Here is a 16,250-nt window from a genome sequence, read left to right on the forward strand (position 1 = left end):
TCCGGAACTGTTTCCTTATCTCAGTCCTGCACAGTGATGTTCTTGCTGTTCTAGCATCCAGTTCACATCAAGTAATTAGCTTACTAACTCCTCCTATTAAATGCTAGGCATCAGCCACTGAACACTGTACATCCCCATTCAAAACGAATCAATACATTTTACAGGGGATTAGGAATCGCCGACAATGTCCTTCCCAATACCCCCCGCCCCCCTCCCCGTGCTTCCCACTCACATTGCTTTGGTCATAAGGCTAACGAGGCTTTGTCCCTGGTGCAGGTAAAGCTCACCTTGATAGTCGCCAGTATACTTTTGAACGGTTGGGTGTGGGTATAGCATTTAGCATCTCTGCTGGTTATCCACGCTGGATCAGAGAGACTCCGATTCCTATGCACTTCAGGCCCTCCACCATAAATAAGTCCTACAAGATGTATTACAGAACAGGATAAGAGTGTTGGTAGTCGCTTCTTCAAGGATATTCTGAGTGTTTTCAAGCACTCCTAATTTTGGCAGATCAGGGAATTTAATTTTCTTATTGTCACATAATGCGGTCCGACTGCAATGATTGTATTGATCTGGTCACCTGTTTCCACTGTCACCACTTTAGTCACGTCATCACATTGCCTCCCCCAAAAAAGTGATAGCAGCTTGAACTTGTGCTAAAAAATCGGTCCTTTTGCAACCAGAATTGCTGTTTTAAGTCACTCACCCCGTTAACCCTCAGCTAAAGGTTTACTCCTTGTACACACTCTGAGTTCAGTAAGTTTTCTAGCTGAAGAGCATAGAGGACCAAAAGTTTGATTCTAGCACAATAATTACAGATGCAGTGCATCCTGCTTCTGACTTTATATGTCATGTACTTAATTTCCTGGCTCAGTATTTTTTCCTGATATTAATTTGTGGTCCTTGCCATTTTTAGGATTCGCCGGTGCGGTTCTATTTTTCTATGAGCTAGGTCAGCTTATCGTCCAGCAGCTGCACAATAAACCCATTTGCATCCTGTTTTCTCTGTGAATGTTAAGCATCTGCTCGTGCCAGCGTACCTTACAGATTGTGTGACCGTAGGAAGAAACTCTCACAGCAAGGGGGTTTGGATTTTCACTGCTGAATGAAATGTGGAATGGAAATGAAAATTGGACATTCCTCTTGGTGTTCATTATCAGTTATGACTTCAACTCAGTGGAGAACCTTTTCGTGATCTTTTGTGTGGTAAAGTCGATTTTCACTTCTCTGAAGGTGTTTGAGCGTCAGACCTGCCATTGTCATTCCTACTGTTTTTCATGCTGACACTGGGCCAATTAGAACAGAAGCCATATGTGATTGGGCCAGGTGAATGAAAATCGTAGGGACCACAGGGACTCATCTCAGGGGCCAATATCTTAAAAAAAAAAAAAACTATTGTTCTTGTCTGTAAATAAGTGCAGTTGCCCCTTTTCCATTATTGCGAACATGCTTGGCTGAGACAGTGACCTATCTAGAGTGAATTGAACAAAGTCTGGACACCTTTAAAAAAAAAAAGACTATGTTGGCAAGAGCTCTCTGAGTCAGAATCATTTATTTTATAGTTGTTTAATATGGACCACTGTGCCACCTCAGTTTCTTGGGGTCTTATTAGTACATAGGGTTAGTCAACTCGCTGATTCCTCCTTTTAGCCCTGTTATTGTAGGTTTAGTCGGTAATGCCATCAGTGAAGTACTTGAACTGCATGTTATACATCAGCTACAAGTACTGCATGGGTTAATCCATATCAGTGGAGCTATCATGGACATTTTTGTTTTTCTTAAACGTGGTCTTTCATGTTTCCACATGGAGTGTTGATAAAATTGCTAGACTCTATATTTATATTAAACTGAGCTCCGCAGGTGTGCAGTTGATGCAATTTCATATTGAGAATGTTACTATAAAATTGCATGGAGGTTTTTTTGCCATCCCTCATTCTCTGTCATAACCCATGGAGCAATGAATTGCCCGTTTGGTCATTCTTGAGAAGTATGTGTGTAATTAAGTTGTGTCTTCTTTTCAGTGGGGGAAACTTTCTTGACTGGTGGCATGAAATAACAGGAAATACATAGTTTTGAAATTTGAAAGCTAGCCTTTTTCTTCTAATTCCTGGATAGTTGTCCTTGGATTTTCAGTATAACAGTTGAATACGCATGTAACTCCCATTCAGGTCCATTGTATGTAAATATATCTTAAGACTATTCAGTGTGGAGGTCTGGAACGTCTAACTGAATTTGGCTTTTGAAGATAGTTGGTTGAGTACTCCATTTTAAACCTTTGCAGACTGGCCTTAATTGAGGAAGGAAGGGGGTCGGGCTTAACTTTTTTTCCATTAATAGAATAATTTTGGCCAAGTATTAGTAACTAAACTTTCATTGTATTGGAATTTCCTCTCTGTATGTTGTCTGGAATGTTTCCCTAAGCTCCATGAGTCCTTAGCAAGGAAGGCTGAACACCTGACTCTAAGTTGGGGCCTTTGTGAAATACAAGTCTTTTTCTATCTATTGTTACCAATTGTTATTAAGTTGTATGCCTACAAAATTCTGAACATAAGCATCCTATTTTTCTCCTTTCGGAGAACAACGGATGACGAGTGAGGGCTACGAAAGAATAATCAGGACAACATCTTAGGTTTGTGAAAAGCAGCAGATTATAGAGTACGTATATGATACTGCCTCTGCTTTAAAACTGTATCGCTCTACAAATTAATCTCTTCCCTCACCTATAAGTCTTTTACACTTGAACTCCTCACTACCTAATTTTCCCCATCGAATTCAAGATGCTTTATTTCAAATAATCCATCTTTCCGGTGCCACTGTTTCATCCTCTTTTACCTACAAAGATATGCACAGAATAAGCCTCTAAAGGGTTGTAATCTAAGCAGTAATCCAGTTAAATGTACAATTTATCACTACAGAAGGCAACCCGGTGTCACTGTGGTAGCGGACGCGATAATGGACATACAACAAAGTTACTATAAAAGTTGTAAAAGTCCACAAATTTACTAATGAAAATTATGCTCATTTTTTATATTTAATAACTGAAGTTAAAAAGAATTGTTATGGTGCATACTAGTTTGGTCTGAGAACACACATCATTGTTTTGCAATAATCAGATAATGTACATAGCACGTTCCTAGTTTTAATACTCTCACATTCTGGTTCTTATCCCATATATTACTGAAGCCAAAATATACACAATGCAGCATATGCTTTATTCTTATATACCCATTTAGGTAATATTGTTGACCTGGCAGAAACTTATGCGAGTTAAAGTTTCCTTCAGCAGGACAGAATTAATTTCCTATAATTTGTTTCCAATGCCATTGATTATTTGAACATGTAATAATGTGATGTAGGACTACTTTTAAAAAACGCTAAAACAATGTTACCCCTGTTACTTAGCGTGTAACCAAAATATACACAATACACAAATATACACAATGCAGCATATGCTTTATTCTTTTATACCCATTTAGGTAATATTGTTGACCTGGCAGAAACCTATGCGAGTTCAATTTTCCTTCAGCAGGACAGAATTATATTCCTATAATTTGTTTCCAATGCCATTGATTATTTGAACATGTAATAATGTGATGTAGGACTACTTTTAAAAAACGCGAAAACAATGTTACCCCTGTTACTTAGCGTGTAACCTTCTGTGTGTGTGTGTGTGTGTGTGTGTGTGTGTGTATATATATATATATATATATATATATATATATATATATATATATACTTCAACGATTACGTCTAACCCTCAGTCTGTCTAATAAGAATGTCTTGTGCCTCCTTGTTGTGTCATTCATACGGATATTATGTAGGTTGGCAGTCAGTTATATAAGGGAACTCTCATCTAGCTTATATTTCAGAACAATTTATGTGCAATGGGTATTTGCCTAGAGGGGATTTTTTTTTTACTTAAAGATGTTCACATGTCCGAGTCGCGCATCAGAATTTAGTGGCTGGATTACTAAGAGGAGGCCAACAGAATATAAATTTCCCCGACTTGTTGAAAAAATGATAATTGTGGGCAAATAAATGCTTTCATCAGCTCGACCCATCACAACTTGCATCACTACCAAATCACTATTCACTACCACAAAGCCAAATAGCTAAATAAGCAAACAGTGTAAATCCTTATGTTATTGTAAGCATGAACATGATTGTTCGGGTTACCTTTGGAAACGGCCAATAGAAGTTCCTTTAATTCACGAGATACCCAGCAGTTCCTAGAGCAGTGGTGCCTGTTGAAATAGTATAAAAAAGGGAGCTATTTTAAATGGCATGGACATTCACTATAAAGAGAAAGAAAGTTTTAATTTTAGCCATGAAATAAATTCTGACCAAAATAGCATCTTTGGTGTGCGAAGAAACAGTATTGTGTACAAAGTTTCCTTTTGAAGCAAAAGGATACATTTCATTTTTAAAGGCATTCCTTTGCTGTTACATGGCACCGCAGAACCTGTCAATCAGTATTTTTCCTCCCCCAGTCACACTGGAGTCGGTTTATTGTAATCCTAAATTGGAAATGTAACACTGTTTCAGCTGTATCTTTTATTACAGCTTATGCTTTATCTAGCCCCTCCAAAAAGCGCATCTCTTCTGATGACTCATGTCTGATCCTAGCTAAGCCAGCAGTTTACAGTATGGTAACGAAAAAATGTAAAAGTTGCAGTTTAAATGTTTTTGTTTTTATAATGCTGCATTTTTCTACATATATACTTTTGTGTGGTTATCATTAATTGTAAATTGTAGTACATTTTTAAGAAATTATTGTCCTTCTCTCTCTCTAACCAAAGAGGGAAAACAGTTCCATGATGCTACACAAAAGCAGAAGTCTGAGGATAGTTAAAATAATTTTTACAAATTTACTGCAACTCCATCTTGGCAGTGCACCCTGTATGTAGCCAAGTGTCTGTGGTGTATATATCGTTTTAATATTTTATTAAAAGGTGATCGAATTCTCTTGTTTACTCTGAATGTAATCTTAAAGTAACATATGATTGTTGTAACATTGCACCCCTGACCATTTTCTGATTGACCTTCTGGAAGGGCCATATGTTGGTCCTTGGTATCCTATAATGAATCACTAAAGCACTTGGACGATTTGCCCAGAACCCCAGCATCATTATGTTTACATTTATAAAGACCTCATGAGGCAAATGCCTATTAGATTAAAATGGCAGCAGATAAACGTTAATCAAAAACACAGCCAGCTTGCATGTGGAGCAAACCAAGTCGTGTTTATTACATTTTCGACATGTATTCAAGGAATTAACATTTGGCGATGACTCTTCACTTGTGCATTAGGTCAGTCTCTAGGGGTACCCCACCCTGATATAGGTTTATTATTTTTACTTGGTACCCATGCAAGTATTCTTTAGCCAGCTACCGGTCTGGCTTTGGCTTTGCTGTGTGGTACTGGTACTGGTTGTGAGTAAACCAGTCGTGTTTCAGAGCTAGCTGGCTCGGTCATGAGACTTCCAGTGCAACTGTGTGAAAACATTAGCACCCTCCCCATTTGGCCTCCAGAGGAAATGCCAATATTTGGCCTAATCGAGAGATTAACAGTAACTGACCTCTTCCCTCCAAAATTCAATTACCCTTCTTCTTTCTCGCTTTTTTTTATGTCGGTGTGCATGGATGGTCAAAGTTGCCCACCTATCGTAAGCCAGTTCACTTGGGATTGACCATTATAGTGGCATTTAGCAGTCTTGGCTGCCTCTTTACTTTAAAGGCCTCAGGCCAGTGGCTAGGCTACATTAGTGCACACGTTGGCATCCTTACACCCCTGATATCTTTTCTACACTTCTGCTTTCAGCCTGCCTTCTGGCAGCTGCCTGAGATTGCCAGGCTTGTTCTTGGCTTTGTGCACCTTTCTTGTGGGGCTGTGCTGAGGTTCCAGGAATTCTGCCATGTTAAAACTCTAGCATTCAATAACCCCCTGTATAGACAGGCCTTCATTAAAATCCTTTGTTTTCGTTTTAAGCAAGACACGCTAGCCTTTTTCTAGTAGAATATACTCTAGTTGCATTTAAATAGTGCTTCATACCACTGACAAGCTGCGTTAGCGGTGAGCAGTACACTAAACCAGGGGTGAGTTTGGTGGTAAACCCTTGAAACTGCAGAGACTGTGACGACTCCTTGAATGCTGGGTGACATGGGGCTGTAACGGAGATGTGCTGTGGCAATAACTTGGGGCCCTAACACGGTATAACGAACTTACCTCCTAGCTGAATAGCTCCAGACCCTTGAAAAGAATCTGCCCTCCCAACTAGTGGCCTAAGTTTGAATCAGTTATGAACAGTTTATACTGCTCGAAACTGCTATCGAAATTACTTCATTGTTTTTAATGTCACATTTTATCGAAGTCGTGTTGACTTCGATAAAATGTGACATTAAAACAATGAAGTAATTTCGATAGCAGTTTCGACTTTAGACAAGACGAGTTTAGACATGTACCTTGACAACGGATCCCACTGTTGCCTAGGTATGTCCTGTATTGTAAAACCCTTTTCTCTCCACAGCAATCCAACGATGATTGTGAATAATCATACACTGTTAATTCGATGCCCCACCCACCACCCCCCTTAGTGACGTTGAAGTGAAAATGCAGACCAGGCCGGTAAAATACGGAGCTTCTGGCCATCCTAATACTTCGACACCTCCTTGTAGAACCTTTGCACGCAGTAAGGTAGGGTTTGTCTTTTCACGATGTTACAGGCGCTTCCCTCAGTCCCTGGTTGGTTAGAGACCTCCGTGTTCTCGCAGCTTCATTTGCATTCATCCTTCGCGCCCTCCCCTCCTTCCGCTCCCACGGCCGACGAGACGCCTCATTCTTGCTCGGCCTGCTGGCGCGATGACTCACGCCCTGGCCGCGCGCCAGGTGAACTCCTCACCGCCGGGCGGGCTCGCGCTCCTGTGTCCGGGTGCGTCACCCCGTGTGTGCGGCTTCTGTGTCAGGGGGCGTTGTCTGTCTTGTTTAGGTACCCTTGCGCCTCATCGTCTTCCCGACGCTTTGTTTACTTGTCTGTCTGTGTGGTTTCTGTCTGTGTTCTGTCAGCATATACTTTACAAGGAGCCTAGTATCGGTGTGCCGGTGGGTTGGGGTGTGGTTCTTTTGTTGTGCGTGAGCACATTTGTTTATATTTATGAGAAGCTTTGTATGGGCGTCTGTGGGGCATGGTTCATTTGTGGTCAGTGTGCTCATTTGTCTGTGCTCACAGGACTCTTTGTTCTCTTTTACTAGGCTGTTTTATTGTGGGCGTGTCGCTGTCGGTACTGATGAGGTGGTTGGGCCTGAATTGAGCCATGTAAGGTGTAGTGCTTGTGCATATCTTGCTCTGAACCCTCTGGGTGTGTTCCTAATATTACCTATGATCTCATGATCTGTGGTAATGTATTCGTTGGAAAGATTTTCCCCGCTTCTTGGCTTGAAGAGGGAGACTCAGCCTTTCATTTGATAGAGGGCCGGGGAAGCTGGTTTAAAGTCGAACTTGTTATTTACGTCTTTAAGCGCCGGCAAATTCTATATAAAATATATTACCAGGGTGGACTAAATTATACAGCAAAAGGCAAATTGTGCGGCATCGTGCAGCGCATTAAGTGGTGGTATTATTATGCGGATTAATAATTTCAGCACATATTTAGCACTACCTGGTCAAAATTTCCACCTAGCTAGTAGAAGTAAAACTCCCGAATACTGCGATAATATATGGAAAAGTGGTAAATGAACCTACATCACTTTCAACTAGAAACTAATCTTTTGAAATCTTTGCGTATTTTCCAGCTGAAGCTGAATTATGTGGCTAGTGTGGAAAATCCATTAGTAGGCAAACACTGCTATGTTATAAGAATGTTTAATTCACGTTGCTCTGATTATTAGTTGGTTTTAATTGTAAAGACACTTGCCTGACTTGGGGTTTGCAAATGTATTTTGAGTTAACTTAGGTCGGTTGTGTTGGAGTCCATTGCCATAAAAGGTAGAGAAGATTTGTGGCTTTTAAAAAAAACGGATTTTTATTTTAACCAATTTCCACGTTCTTTCAAAAAAAACTTTGATAACGTTGCCCAAGTGCTGGTGCTTTTTTTAGAAGCCGGTTAACGTTTTAATGATGTGTGTGTATATATATATATATATATATATATATTTTGTGCAGTGGTGTACTTAAAATTAACACTATATTAAATACATTAGTATTGGGAACAGTGATTACAACTTAACAAACGTACAGTAATGAAACACCTGCAGTATATTCGTGAGTTCAGGAGGAATATTAAAGAGATGCATTTTTAAGAGTTTTAAAACTCATTAGGTTGGCAGGTGAGAGGAGACTTCCTCAGGCAAGCAGATCTGAATCAGGAATGAGACTAGTCTTGCATAGAATTTTCTGCTTTTTGGTTAATAGGTCTCTTGATTGAGCATTTTTCTTTGAGATTTGTTGCCTGGGTCATGTTCTTTATACTATAGAATATAAAGCAAGTTGAAAAAGTGATCCTTGTTTCTAAGAGGAGCTTGTAAAATTTAAGAAAGAGATGTCTTTTGTTCAGGATTTTATTTTGTCTTCTGACAAGAGGTAGTGAAGTGTGCCTTTTGAAGGGAACAGTACCTGCTTTTGGAAGCTTTTTTAAAATGTTGATTCCACCGCTGATGTGTGGACTAATCGCATCCTGCACCTTTTGTTGTGAAGTCTTCTTGAAGTACAATTATTTTTTTCTTCTGTGGAGGCGAACATTTGTGCTTTTAGAAATTGTCAGTGTGTCCTGTCCTAAAACATTAGTCAAAAAGAAAGCCTGAGGTTTTGACCAGTGTCACTAGAATTGATGTGATAGTGTGCGACTGACTTACAGAGACAAGTTTGTTGCCAGTTTCTTTTAAAAGGGAAAAGGATGTCCACTTTGAATCACTTGGAGATGAATTCTGTCCACTGTTCTGGTGTTTTTTCAAATTGGTGATATCTTACAGCATTTCTCATGAAATTCTCCTCCAGCAACGCTAGATGGAGGAAGTCAATTCTGGACTCTCCGGAACCCCAACAACACAACAAAAAAGGGGTTAAAGGAATGGGCCCACCTGCAATTTAAACTGAAGGTTAATGGGAGGGGACATTTACAGTCTCAATCGTCACAAAGCATGATAGTTTGATTTATTCTCTGTGGATCTATCATAGGACTTGTCTTCCAAAGCAACGTCATGTGAGGAGAGCAGAGAGAAGAACCTAATGACCTATTTTGGTATCCATGGGTAGTTTCAGAGGTACCAATAAGCCAGGCCTTTCATTGTTCAAGGCATTGTAAGTCCGTTGGGACAGTGGCCAGCACTGTTACTTCTGATATTTTACTCTGCTGTCCTGGGCTAGAGGATCTAGGTCTGCTACAGTGAGTGAATGAACAAGGAGCCTTTTGTCCTGTGGGCTCACAGTGGACAGTAGGGTAGGATTCCCGAATTTGCAGAGAAGCACAGAGGTGATTTTCAGAGGCCACCCCCATATAATACATCTCGCTGATTAAGCATCGAGTGCATCATCGTACAATAGATTTGGTAGTGTCCGTGTTTCAAAGATTTGTTTAACTGAATTGAATTGTATGTTTTTTAATGATTGTTTCGTGTGTGTGTATGTGCAAAGTGTGCTTCTGTGGCTTTGTATATCAAACCCTATAAAGATGTATTGATATTGAGTGCTTCATTGCAGACGAGGCTGTGTCTGTAGTGCTGCAAAGTACACAAGGACAAAGAGTTAATGCATCTCCTCCTCCTTGCCCCCTCACCTCTTCGGTGGACCTTCAGCGACAGTTACTACTTTGCATCCATAACAGTTGAAGTATAGACAGAAACGTGCTGGGCCAAGTTTTTGTAATGAGTAAAAGAATGACATTAAAGAGAACTGAAAATACTTTCACCTTGTGCCCCTTTTACGTTCATTGGTAGGGCAACGCAAGCTTCTGTAGTTGCACTACAGCTGACAGCAGTAAAAGCGTCCTATATATACACACAGTTGTTGCAGCCCAGAACAGTGTAAGGCTCCTTCATAAAAGGTGTATTTAGGACACTGATTTTTAAATTCCTTATCCTCTTGTAATCTGCTTTAGAATGAATAGTTGACAGTTGTCATGTTTGTAAGATACAGAGCAAATGTTGTGTGGGTGGAGTCTGTTTTTTATAAGCATACCCAGGTGCATGCTCTTTGCATGATTTGGTAGTGGTAGAATAAGAACTCCAAGGATTCCGGTTCTGCAGCTTTATTGAACTGGAACTGTGTTCCAGATGTATCTAGAGACTCTTCACTTTTGTGTCTCAGTGCAGTGTTACCAGGACACAGGTAGCAGTGCCCACTCTTTTACTTGTGCTTTGCTATGGGGAGCTGTAGAGGGCTCGTTTCCCTTTTCATCCCAGCCGGCTGCATATCAATTCACTTCCTTTTATTTCTTGGTGCTGTCCTGAGTAGGGTTGGGCAGAGCTTGTGGAGTTCTATTCCGAAGAATTCTGTGTAGTTATCTAAAAAACTCCGTGACATTCTGCAGAGTTATACGTGCGGCAGAATTTCGCCCGATCCTAAAAAAAATAAATACAAAAAAATATGTATGACTCTGGACACTATTAATACAGATTCATGAAATCTGTACGAAGCACCCCTTCTGAAGTGCCCCAGTGGTATCATACTCCCTGCTCTCTTGAATCTGCTCACTCGCAGACCCTGCCCCTCCCTTTTTGTTGAGCGTCCCTCTTGCCTCTCTGCACACTCTACCTGTTACTCTGCCTCTCTGCTGTCCTATAATAGTCTGCCTGCTTCTGGGGGCTATGCCCCAGGCACAGAGGAGTGTGGTCTACCATGTTTTGCTCCCCCCTGCCGTGTCCAGTGCCTTAGTTGACGTCACTTGGATGCTCCCAATAGGCTCGCATACATGCTGCAGCGGCTGCTGCCAGATTCAGTAATGGAAGTGTCTTCTATGACTATTCAAGCGAATGTGCTTTTGCAACTCTGCAGGACACGAGGGCCGACCAGCCAAATGTGGGAGTGTGTTCGCGTGTTCATGTTTTGAAGAGTGCAGGCTGACTGAGCGGGGTGTGGGCTATACTAATTGAACGCCTGTCAACATTGCTCAGTTGCGGTCGTCCAACTGATTTTTCATATCTTGTTTGATATAAGCTGTAACAAAGAATTGGGCAAATTATCGTAAGTGTGAATAAAAAAAACCTAGGGCCAGATGGATCATTCTTCACAATAGCAATGACCTAATTTTGATTTTTAGTGAATCGCAATTAAGTAATTGCCGATGGAATGTATGAAACTCCAGGATTTCATATAGCAATTCGCAAAGGCTCTCAAGTGGACCTACCTCATTAATACTCATGAGGTAGGTCACAATTTGCAAGCCATTGCGAATGGCTACAATCACATGGACGGTGGCCTGTTGGACTCAGCAGACCACCATGTCTGTGATTGCTTTTCAATAAATCAATCTTTTTTTTTTTTTTAATAAATGCAGCTCGTTTTCCTTGAAGGAAAACGGTTGCAGTCAAAAATGTAAAATGAAAAGTTTTCTTTTCATTTTTTTAAGAGTAGGCTGTGGTCCGTGGGACCACTGCCTGCTCTTAAAAAAGTTTTTGCAAGCATTCACAAAGGGGAAGGGGCCTTTGTGAATGGGTTACCACCTACTTGAAGTAGGTGGTAACTGCGATTGTTTTGCAACCACCTTCACGGCCACGAAACAATCATACATACCTCTACGATTCGGTATTTGGAAGGGACGCCCTTGACACGCCCCTTCCTAATACCGAATCGGTATGTAGTTGCAAATACAATTTGCGATTCGGTAACAAGTTGCTGAATCGCAAAGTGGACTTGTTACATACCAGAATGCATTTTTGCGATTGCAAAAATATTTGATACATCTGGCCCCTAGTGAGAAGCTTCACTCAAGCACCTTATAAACTTCATTGTTACCAACTTATAGGCTTACTGTCTAGTACCGCAGTGATAAGTTGACTTCGGTGATGTTGGGATGGTGCTTTTTGTTTCCAAGAACATTTTAAATGTGTCCTTGCCTTGGTGCTTTAAAATCACAACACGTTTTAAAGACTGGTGAATAAAAGCAGATACAGTGTCCAATTATGAGAAGACCTAAGGAGATACAGCGCCCCGTGTGGAAGTGATACATACTGTTTCATAACTGTATATTCATTGTTGTGAACTGCGACATTTTTAGAAACATTGCTTTGAACAATTGCTAATAATGTGTATGTTGTCATTGATTGACTGATAGTTTGGCCAAATTAAACATTTTTTCAAGCTCAGTGACTGATAGGATGTGTGCTGTGTGCCCCTGATTACCACTGTGTACTCTCGTTCCTTGTGTTTTTTTAGTGGTGGGTGAGCATGCCGGTGAACTCCGCTCTGCTGGTGGAGTTTGAACTCTGTGCTCTGCTTGGAGTGCCGAGTGCCAAAACTTCGAACTCCCCCAGCAGAGCTGAGTTCACCCTCACACCCCTAGTTCTGGCTGGAATACATTAGAGCTAATTACACCACTGCTGGAGCTTCAAACCCAACCTCCACAGCCAGCAGCCCATAAAGGGAAGCAAAGTAATCTACTGCAGAGTAACTGAACAATTTGGGGAGAGATGGTAAATGAATTCCTTGCAGGGATATACATTTTACACCTGGCTACAAATCCATCTCCCTGTGTGTGTGTCAGTTGAGTGAATAAAACAAATCTTAACTAGGCTTTCCACCCAAACATGTGTACCTCTGATCGCATTACCGTGCCCCGTGTGATTGGTCTGTGGGCATCTATTGTACATGATTCCATCGGATTTGCCAGGCAGTGCTCCTCTTCTGTCCAAACGACATAATCTTCTTATCCCCAGTCTATAATGCAGAGAGGACCTTAGTTGCTCCCTAAGCAGACATCACTCCCCAGAGGGAGGGGCACGAGTTCAAATACACCGCCATCAGATCATGAAAATCACGAGTTTTGACATTGAAATAAAAACTTGGAGTTTGGATCTGCGAAGAGGTTTGTGTTCTTTGATTGTTGGTTATTTATCCCTGTTAATGGGAAAGTGAAAAGTGTGAATGTGTTTTATGAGAACATTGTTGAAAGCAGTATTACCTAGAGTTATGGATTTTTCTTATTTATTCGGTCCAGCCTTCAGTGCCGCATCTCCAGAAGACCATGGCAAGTTAGAAAATCCCCAAATGAGAGCTACTGAGATAGACCAGTTTTCGTAAAAGAAATTGCATTAATGACGGGCACTTAAATCCATGTATTTGGTATGTGAGAGAGAAAGAGAGCCTTTAAAGAACATACATTTTTAAACATTGGTGCTTAAGAATGCGGGATTTTGAATAGGAAAATTTTCTAAAAGTTGTTTAAAAATACTGCCAACTATTTAAAAAAATGGACGCATGATCTACTAAAAGGTAGGTGTCACAGGAGAGTAACCAGTAAAAAGTGTTTTTTGGGGGGGAGGGGTGTGGGGGTGACAATTGTTTTCCCACTAATGTTTTCTTACAGTTTTATGTCACAAAGCGCAAAAGTTGTGAACTCCATACATCCTTGACATCATCATTTTATTTGTTACAGGAAGGGAGTCTGTTCTTGTGGGTTCTAGATTAAGTAGTTATGAGATGATACTTATGTGAGATGGTAGAGGAGTGTGAGCAGCTGCTTAGGTGTAGAAAGAGAAAGTTCTCCAAAGGAAGTTTAGTTAATGTTTAGTTAATGCATGTGTGTCTACATCGGTAGGGCTATATGATTTTTTGTTTTTTTGATTGTATTGCCCCCATCGAGTTTGCGCTTTTTCTTCATTGTTAACTATATCTCACCTGAAAAAGAGCAGAGTCCATGGACTGCTGCGAGGCCCAAGAAGTCTTCACCAGAAGTGTTCTGCGTGGTCATTCAGTTTAGTAAAAAACGTGCATTTTAGCAATTGATTGCCACGCCCTCTCCAACCTAGAAGAAAATGTCTCTTTGTAAGTTACTGGGAATAGATGGGGTTGGGAGTGCCTTACCAGACTTCATTATGCATGAAAACGTTGGCAGCGCGGACAATCTATTTTCTTTGTTTAGGCACAAAATCCACCCTTTCCTTTATTACCCTTTGGGGTAGATTTTGGTAGCTGTCCAAAACAAATTCCGCCCCATCTGTGAGCTTTAGCAAGCGGGGAAAAGGTCTGATGTCACCATGTCCCCCTTTTAGAAAATACATTTTCCCACCCATAGCCAGTTTAAGTGGTGGGTGACAGAATTAAAAGACCGATAGAGTCTACTTTGCTTCACCAAATAGGGGCATGTGTAGACTAGACAGCTGTGGGCGTCCCCGTCTGCTGTTTCTGTGAATGGTGGATATTCTCAGCCACTATCGCTGGCCCTCCAAATGCAACGGCTTCAGATGTACAAAAAAAAAAAAAATGATGCAACAGCAGAGAAATCTAGGTCAGGATGCTGCACCGCGCTTCTTCCAGGGATGCTGGCAGCCGCGGCCTGATGCTATTTCTTGTTATACGACTCGCTTTCCTAGCCCTCCCCTGAGCCTCATCAGGCCGTCATTCAGTTATGATTTACAGTGGCAGATGTTTTCATTTTTTCTGTTTAGGCTGGCGGGATGATGATCAGGTGAGCACACCCACTTGTCGCATGTACCGTTTGCAGATTTTTAAGAATTGACGGTGGTTTAAAGGATCTGCTACTGGGACATTAGCGTGGGGTGGGCGATGTTTGTCTTTTTGTATGAATTTGGGTAGCGCTTAAGCGACCTGCCTCCGGATGTTGAAGTAACAGGAGTGTAAATTGTTCATTCTTAGGTTTCTTAACGTAGGGAATGTACATACATTTTATTTGTTTTCTGTAGCACTCCTGCACTATTTTGGTACCTCCCTGAAGAACAAAAAATATGTTCTTGCACAATAACAGAATTAAGAACTCCACGAGTCTAGTTCTAGGAATTGCCCGGGCAAAATAATATTTTTAGTTCTCTGAAGGACAAAATAGAAATAGAAATCTGTGGCTCAGCAGGAAGGGAGTTCCATTAATTACACCACATTACAAATACATTAAGCAATTTGTGCTTGTTAACTTTTGATTCTTGGTACTTCTGGGTGCAGAGAGATCTGCTTCAGAGGTCTCTGTCCTCCTGAGAAGGACGGAAAGGTAATCAGGTGTGTTCTTACGCACATCGTTTTATTTATTAGGAAGCCACGTTTATTTCTTCAATAGGCAGCCAATGTAAGTTTGTTCTTTTGGATAGGTTGACATTCTCAAATTCCTTGTAGAATGAACGAGTGTCCATGTAGTGTAATGTTGCCTTAAGTGGGATGAGATCTTTGTTATGCTGAGAGAGCATCTGGATGCGGTAGTGGGCAGAGAGACGATGAGAGCAAGTAAACACTACTAGGTAATTGCTGAGTGGATTTATTTTTGCTCGTTCAGTTGTGTTGGCCTTTTTTTTTTTTTTTTTTTTTTTTTTTTTTTTACAAGAACACAACTTACTGAACCAGGAAGAGGGCAGCTAGGTGGTGAGAGTGCAGTGCTGACACAGTGAAATCAAGCACGAGGAATTATAGTAATTTGAGAATCGGAAAGGAAGAAAAGTTAAGAAATTGCAGTATTTTTGACTAAAGAAGAGACTGTTTCTTGGGTGATACGTAGAGCTGGCTAGTGTGCTCTGCCAAGCATAGTTGCCCTGCCCTGCTTTCAGGCCATTCGCATACACCTTTAGAGCTCTTCTTCTGCGCTTAAATGTGTGGTACTTGGGCCTAGAAACAAAGGTTATAGCTGTTGGGAACCACCCATATTCCTCTAAGGGTCTAAAGTGTTTTTTGTTTTTTTTGCGATTACTTGGATTTAAGGGTTTATGGTGAAACAATAAATAAGCAACAGCCCCAGGATTGTATCTGGAGGGCGTGTTAGCACTTGGCAGCTCTAGCCGTTGCCAGCCGCGGCCTGGCTTAAATCTACAAACGTCATTTATGTGAAAACACGTGGTAATATACTTTAATTTTACAAGGCGATTGGGCCAGTCTGCTTCAGAGATTCTCACTTACAGCTTGCATGTCATGACCCTGTCTGTGGAGTCCTGAGGGTAAAGCAGACCTGCGGCCCAGTGAATTTTTGCGAAATCCTGTGTTCGTGGTCATAATGACGAGCATTTTGGAATGACGCATGATACTTCATAGGAGTATTTTCTCTGCACCCACGGTGTAAGGTGAAACATTTTGCATGTGTCCTCTAGCAGGCAAATGAGTGAGATG

The 16,250-nt window shown here is 41.0% G+C and overlaps 1 protein-coding gene across 11 annotated transcripts in view; it reads left to right on the top strand.

The window, feature by feature from the left end:
- Positions 1–16,250, top strand: part of DLGAP4 (DLG associated protein 4) — a 1,552,488-nt gene that overhangs the window by 1,490,506 nt on the left and 45,732 nt on the right. The window contains exon 1 of one of the 11 annotated variants that reach the window (XM_069243709.1): positions 6,807–6,929. The exons of 9 other annotated variants lie outside the window; for them this stretch is intronic. The gene's annotated coding sequence lies outside the window, so the exon portion shown is untranslated. Of the gene's footprint in view, positions 1–6,806; positions 6,987–16,250 lie in introns of those variants that run through there. One more of the 11 variants, XM_069243711.1, reaches the window with a different exon arrangement.

Source organism: Pleurodeles waltl, chromosome 7 (assembly GCF_031143425.1).
Source record: "Pleurodeles waltl isolate 20211129_DDA chromosome 7, aPleWal1.hap1.20221129, whole genome shotgun sequence".
NCBI lineage: Eukaryota > Metazoa > Chordata > Amphibia > Caudata > Salamandridae > Pleurodeles > Pleurodeles waltl.